An 8,435-nucleotide genomic window follows, 5' to 3' on the forward strand; every position below is an offset into this window, starting at 1 on the left:
GTGAATGTACTGACAGACACACTAAACAAAAGTTAAAGTAGTATTTATGTTGTATGACTGACTGGGGTTAAACAGAGAGACCTTCATCCATCCATCATTCACATGTTTAAGAGTATGGTCAATAGATTCTATTATCTGACTGTTGACAAAATGCCTTTCACTGCCTCACTGCCCTTTACCTGGCTGTCTGTCTAGAGGTTAGAGAGGAAAGTGGTTCCCAGCATGTCAGATACGGGACCTGACCTACCGGATAACATTTGTATGGGTTATATTGACTTGTTTCCTACCTATTTTATTGTCTTGAGAGACAGATAGGTTATTCTATGGGAACATTTTTAATAATTACCATACTGTCTGTATATACTTCAATAAAACTGTGTTAAGTACCTTTTTGGATTCATTTTCATTTTATATACACTATATATATATATATATATATATATATATATATATATATACAATATATAATGACACCTTTGCACACTCTTGGCATTCTCTCAACCAGCTTCACGAGGAATGCTTTTCCAACCGTCTTGGAGTTCCCACATATGCTGACCACTTGTTGGCTTCTTTTCCTTCACTCTTCGGTCCAACTCATTCCAAACCATCTCAATTGGGTTGAGGTCGGGGGATTATGGAGGCCAGGTCATCTGATGAAGCACTTCGTCACTCTCCTCCTTGTTCAAATAGCCCTTACACAGCCTGGAGGTGTTTTGGGTCATTGTCTTAAAAAGCAAATGATAGTCCCACTAAGCCCCAAACCAGATGGGATGGCATATTGCTGCAGAATGCTGTGGTAGCCATGCTGGTTAAATGCACCTTGAATTCGAAATAAATCACAGTGTCACCAGCAAAGCACCCGCACACCATCACACCTCCTCCTCTGTGCTTCACGTTGGGAACCACACTACTCAACATCTCATATAGACATGGTGGTTGGAACCAAAAATCTCAAATTTGGACTCATCAGACCAAAGGACATATTTCCACAAGTCTAATGTCCATTGCTTGTGTTTCTTGGCCCAAACAAGTCTCTTCTTATTTTTGGTGTCCTTTAGTAGTGGTTTCTTTGCAGCAGTTCGACCATAAACGTCTGATTCATGCAGTCTCCTCTGAACAGTTGATGTTGAGATGAGTTTGTTACTTGAACTCTGTGAAGCATTTATTTCGGCTGGTAACTTTAATGAACTTATCCTCTGCAGCAGAGGTAACTCTGGGTCTTCCTTTCCTGTGGCGGTCCTCATGAGAGCCAGTTTCATCATAACGCTTGATGGTTTCTGAAACTTTCGAAGTGTCAAAGACATGAAGGCATGAATCTTTCAAAGACATGAAGGCATGACTCTTTCAAAGACATGAAGGTATGAATCTTTCAAAGACATGAAGGCATGAATCTTCCAAGTTTCCGCATTGACTGGCCTTCATGCCTTAAGTAATGATGGACTGTCATTTATCTTTTCTTATTTGAGCTGTCCTTGCCATAATATGGACTAGATAACCAAACATGGCTATCTTCTGGCTATCTTCTGTATACCACCCCTACCTTGTTGCAACACAACTAATTGGCTCAAACGCATTAAGAATGAATTAAATTCCAGAAATTAGCTTTTAACAAGGCACACCTGTTAATTTAAATGTATTCCAGGTGACTACTTCATGAAGCTGGTTGAGAGAATGCCAAGAGTGTGCAAATCTGTCGACAAGGCAAAGGGTGGCAATTTGAAGAATTTCAAATATAAAATATATTTTGATTTGTTAAACACTTTTTTAGTTACTACGTGATTACATATCTGTTATTTCATAGTTTTGATGTCTTCACTATTATTCTTCAATGTACAAAATAGTAACAATTAAGCAAAACCCTGGAATGAGTAGGTGTTCTAAAACTTTTGACTGGTACTGTATATAAATAGTTTGCAGATTATCCAGTCTGGGCCACAGTTCATGAATCATGATTTTAAAAACCGGTCCTGCTTCTACTGCTTTGGATGACTGTAAAACTAAATCCTGAATACACAATTAAATGCTATTCAAATTAAAAACATTGCAAAACCGACATCTATGCAATGCCAAGCGTTTCTTCACCAGCAGTAAGGCTGTGTCTGCTCTTGATCTTCATCTGACAGTATTCTTCATCTGAAAGGTGCCCCTGCTGCTGCTGGCCCAGTACCCATCTTCTGTTGTTTTTGTAGGCCATACCCAACAGACTCCCTCTCTCCCCCTGGCGTCCATGTGTTCACTGTGCCCCTGGAAAGGTCAGGTCCTGGCACGGTCCTTGTGGCCTGTTTACATGAATCTCAATGTCTGGAGGAACTGAGGAGGCTGTTCTGTTCTGACTTCCTCACTCTGGTGCTTTTGTGTCCTGAACTTTTATAACAATAAAATATAGACTTTTGAAAGCAGACTTCGATTATCGTACTACCGAGAGTTGTCTTTTTCATCTTCAGTGTGTACACCTCTTCCTGCCCCTGGGTTTGAAAGAGATGTACAGGGAATATCGACAGGTTCCCCCCCCCCACTGTGTCCTGAACCACGCTGACACCTAACAGTACCCACTAAACCCACGGTGAAGACTGAGGACAGATGCTCCACTATCTGAGAGAATCAAATATCTTGTTTAACTCTGGTTCGTTCACCTCATTCAACGCCCTTGGTTAACTTGCTGAGAGTTGTACTGAGCATGAGCAGTAAGCCACTGTTGACAAAACAATAAGAAAAAGGTTGTTAACCTGAGGGTGTAATCAGCAGAACTAAAGCAGCAGAACTACAGCACTACATCACTGCATCATTACAGTATTTCAGCACTACATCACGACATCACTACATCACTACAGTATTACAGCACTACATCACTGCATCATTACAGTATTACAGCACTACAACACTGCATCACTACATCACTACCACAATACATCACTACAGCACCACAACGTCACTACGTCACTACAGCACTACATCACTGCAACACTGCATCACTACATCAATACATCACTACATCACTACATCACTACCACAATACATCGCTACAGCACCACAACATCACTACGTCACAGCAGCACTACATCACTACATCATTACAGTATTACAGCACTACATCACTACATCACTACATCATTACAGTATTACAGCACTACATCACTACAGTATTACAGCACTACAGCACTACATCACTACATCACAACAGCACCACATCACTACAGTATTACAGCACTACATCACTACAGCACTACAACACTACATCACTAGAGCACGATATAGCTACAGCACTACATCACTACAGCACTACATCAATACATCACTACAGCACTACATCACCACATCACTATGTCACTACAGCACTACAGTATTACAGCACTACAGCATTACAGTACTACAGCACTACAATATTACAGCACTACATCACTACAGTATTACAGCACTACATCACTACAGTATTACAGCACTACAGTACTACAGTACTACAGTACCACATCACTACATCACTACAGTATTACAGCACTACATCACTACAGTATTACAGCACTACATCACTACAGTATTACAGCACTACATCACTACAGTATTACAGCACTACATCACTACAGTACTACAGTATTACAGCACTACAGTATTACAGCACTACAGCACTACAGCACTACAGCACTACAGCACTACATCACTATAACACTACAGCACTACATCACTACAGTATTACAGCACTACATCACTACATCACTACAGTATTACAGCACTACAGCACTACATCACTACAGTATTACAGCACTACAGTATTACAGCACTACATCACTACATCACTACAGCACCACAACGTCACTACATCGCTGCAGCACTCCAGCACCACATCACTACAGTATTACAGCACTACATCACTACAGTATTACAGCACTACATCACTACATCACTACAGTATTACAGTATTACAGCACTACATCACTACAGTATTACAGTATTACAGCACTACATCACTACATCACTACATCATTACAGTATTACAGCACTACATCACTACAGTATTACAGCACTACATCACTACATCACTACAGCACTACATCACAACAGCACCACATCACTACAGTATTACAGCACTACATCACTACAGCACTACAACACTACATCACTAGAGCATGACATAGCTACAGCACTACATCACAACGGCACCACATCACTACAGTATTACAGCACTACATCACTACAGCACTACATCAATACATCACTACAGCACTACATCACTACAGTATTACAGCACTACATCACTACAGTATTACAGCACTACATCACTACAGTATTACAGCACTACATCACTACAGTACTACAGTATTACAGCACTACAGCACTACAGCACTACAGCACTACAGCACTACAGCACTACAGCACTACATCACTATAGCACTACAGCACTACATCACTATAGCACTACAGCACTACATCACTACATCACTACAGTATTACAGCACTACATCACTACAGCACTACAGCACTACAGCACTACAGTACTACATCACTATAGCACTACAGCACTACATCACTATAGCACTACAGCACTACATCACTATAGCACTACAGCACCACAATGTCACTACAGCACTACAGCACTACATCCCTATAGCACTACAGCACTACATCACTACATTACTACAGTATTACAGCACTACATCACCACAGCACTACATCACTACAGTATTACAGCACTACATCACTACAGTATTACAGCACTACATCACTACATCACTACAGTATTACAGCACTACAGCACTACATCACTACAGTATTACAGCACTACAGTATTACAGCACTACATTACTACATCACTACAGTATTACAGCACTACATTACTACATCACTACAGTATTACAGCACTACAGCACTACATCACTACAGTATTACAGCACTACAGCACTACATCACTACAGTATTACAGCACTACATCACTACATCACTACAGTATTACAGCACTACAGCACTACATCACTACAGTATTACAGCACTACAGTATTACAGCACTACATCACTACATCACTACAGTATTACAGCACTACAGCACTACATCACTACAGTATTACAGCACTACAGTATTACAGCACTACATTACTACATCACTACAGCACCACAACGTCACTACGTCACTGCAGCACTACAGCACCACAGCACTACATCACTACAGTATTACAGCACTACATCACTACAGTATTACAGCACTACATCACTACAGCACTACAGCACCACATCACTACAGTATTACAGCACTACATCACTACAGCACTACAGTATTACAGCACTACAGTATTACAGCACTACATCACTACAGCACTACAGCACCACATCACTACAGTATTACAGCACTACATCACTACAGCACTACAGCACCACATCACTACAGTATGACAGCACTACATCACTACAGTATTACAGTACTACAACACAAAATACTAAGGCCAGGGCGTGACAACAATGTGATTTTCTGGATTCGTCTGTCATAGTTGAAGTGTACCTATGATGAAAATTACAGGCCTCTCTTTTATGTGGGAGAACTTACACAATAATTGGTGGCTGACTAAATACTTTTTTGCCCCACTGTAAGTAAAGGTTAAATGAATCAAATATAATACTATTGGTGACACGTAGTTAATTGGGATCTTGTTTTGACAAGCAACAGGATTTGAACATTTGAACATTTAGTCCATAATGTTGCTTGATGGTGGTTAGGCTATTAGCTGACCAGAGCGAGACAGGATTTGATTTCCCAAACCTGAGAGTTAGACTATCCAAACAGGACAGACACCACCAACAACAATTGTTTCAATACACACCCTGAGAGTACTGAACTCTTCTCTGGCCCCAGCCCAGCAGGCCAACATGAAAAAAAGAAACAGCCCACAATCTGTGCACAGGCACGCGTGGGTGGGTGTGTGTGTGTGTGTGTGTGTGTGTGTGTGGTGTGTAAGTGTGTGTGTATGTGTGTGTGTATGTGTGTGTGTGTGGTGTGTAAGTGTGTGTGTATGGTGTATAAGTGTGTGTGAGTGAGTTAAGGAGGGAGGGAGGGAGGGAGGAGGGGACAGTGGGAGAAGTGGGAGGGAGGGAGGAGGGGACAGTGGGAGAAGTGGGAGGGAGGGAGGGAGGGACAGTGGGAGAAGTGGGAGGGAGGGAGGGGAGGAGGGAGGGAGGGAAGGAGGGAGGGAGGGGACAGTGGGAGAAGTGGGAGGGGACCATGGAGTTCTTCAGGGAACTAGGAGTGTCTTTGTAATCCACTGCAAAGCTCCTGAGTGGAATGGAGTAACACCAGCTAGCCAGCTGCTGACACTGATGGAGTTTACAGTATTGCACGAGCAGTTTTTGGGATTCCCATGAGATGGAAGAAGAACAGTGCGTGTCACTCTCGTTTTGCTGGATCTGTAAAATCCCTAAAGCATAAGAGGAAAATAGAAAGAAGGGGTCAACTCAGAGAACCTTGGGTAAGTTAATTAACACCACAGAGGCAGTGTGCCTAGTGATTAGAGCATTGGACTAGTAACCGAAAGGTTGCTCGATCAAATCCCTGAGCAAGGTGACAAGGTAAAAATCTGTCGTTCTGCCCCTTGGACGAGGCAGTTAACCCACTGTTCATAGGCTGTCATTGTAAAATAAGAATTTGTTCTTAACTGACTTGCCTAGTTACGGGTTAAATTACACGTTTTAGAAGGGGTCAACTCAGAGGACCTTGGTTAAGATTCTATTCTGTCATGTCAGTGTTGACTGATGCTAGCTTAACTTTAGCTAATGAAGTTTTTGAGATTTCTAAGCATTTAGCCTTACAAATCTTAAAGTCTTGCAAATCATAAGAATTTGTAACATGTTTTAATGATTTATAACGCATTCAAAAGCTATTCTAAACATGTATGTGCAGTTAATAAGAGTTATTCATCAAAGTGTTACCAAGTGACTTACTGTGAACGTACAGTTGATCCTGAGTGCCGTCATGTCTGGTCATGGCTTAAAATATGTCACAATGCGGGAACAGTTTGCATATAGTGCACTATTTGGGACTATTTCATTTCACTATAAGCAGTTTTCTGTAGTTTTGTATGTATACATTGTGCAGGAGATACGTAATTGCTGTGAAATATGCATGGAATTGAGCTAAACTTGTTCGTGGAGGAAATCCCTAGTTTATCATTTAAAAAAATAAATGATTATTCAAGTACTGTCGATATAAAGTAGCTTTGTTCGTAAGTTGTCGCTCAGTTGTTTCTCCCTCTGTCTACCCTAGTTGACCCATGTTTACTGAAAAAAAAACTGCTTTCCAAGAGTGGCTTCATTTGGCCCCAGTAGGATCAATTGATTTCTGTCGTTGAGATGTGTTGACTCTAGAACTTTACATTCAACAGACGCTCTTATCCAGAGTGCATAATACATATGTATATACTGTACTCTTACATACCTTACATTACTCATCTCATATGTATATACTGTACTCTTACATACCCTACATTACTCATCTCATTTGTATATACTGTACTCTATACCATCTACTGCATCTTGCCTATGCCGTTCGGCCATTGCTCATTCATATATTTTTATGTACATATTCTTATTCATTCCTTTACACTTGTGTGTGTATAAGGTAATTGTTGTGAAATTGTTAGATTAGTTGTTAGATATTACTGCACGGTCAGAACTAGAAGCACAAGCATTTCGCTACACTCCACATTAACATCTGCTAACCAAGTGTATGTGACAAATAACATTTGATTTGATTTGATTTGAAATACATGCCGTACTGGTACCCCTTTGGGAATCCAACCCCACGACCCTGGCATTGCAAGCACCACGCTCTACCAACGTACCACCTGTGAAATCTGTGAGAAGTTGACGGTCTGAACTTTTTTTTTTTTTTTAACTGAAGTCACCATGACAGACGGATGGTCCATCAGATAACCTTCTGGAATACATTCCATCAAGGACACTTCCCTGTCTTCCATTTGTCCTCCCTTTCATATTCCTCTGTGCCTGAACAAATTACATTTACATTTACATTTAAGTCATTTAGCAGACGCTCTTATCCAGAGCGACTTACAAATTGGTGAATTCACCTTCTGACATCAGTGGAACAGCCACTTTACAATAGTGCATCTAAATCATTTAAGGGGGGGAGGGGGGTGAGAAGGATTGATTTATCCTATCCTAGGTATTCCTTGAAGTAGTGCTTTTTTTAGTGCTTTTTTTAGTGCTTTTTTTGGTGCTCTGAAGATCTAGGAGTTGATGAGTGCCTGTTGTACCTCACATTCCTGAACATGGAATAACCTTCACAGTGATGCTACAGCGAGGGGTGGTTTACCAATAGATAGGTATGTGTAGGTGTGACGCACTACATTAGACTGAAGACATTTGACTGGTCCACTCCCAAGTAATTTAGTTAATTGATCTGCCTGTGGCACAGGGTGTGGGGAGGTAACTAACGGCTG

The 8,435-nt window shown here is 41.0% G+C and overlaps 1 protein-coding gene across 1 annotated transcript in view; it reads left to right on the plus strand.

Annotated features, from left to right (window-relative positions):
* Window positions 1-6,254: 6,254 nt before the first annotated feature.
* The window catches only part of LOC135526742 (protocadherin Fat 2-like), a 78,598-nt gene continuing 76,417 nt past the window's right edge, over window positions 6,255-8,435 (plus strand). The window contains exon 1 of the mRNA XM_064955362.1: window positions 6,255-6,446. The gene's annotated coding sequence lies outside the window, so the exon portion shown is untranslated. The remainder of the gene's footprint in view (window positions 6,447-8,435) is intronic.

This window comes from Oncorhynchus masou, chromosome 32 (genome assembly GCF_036934945.1).
Source record: "Oncorhynchus masou masou isolate Uvic2021 chromosome 32, UVic_Omas_1.1, whole genome shotgun sequence".
Taxonomy (NCBI): domain Eukaryota; kingdom Metazoa; phylum Chordata; class Actinopteri; order Salmoniformes; family Salmonidae; genus Oncorhynchus; species Oncorhynchus masou.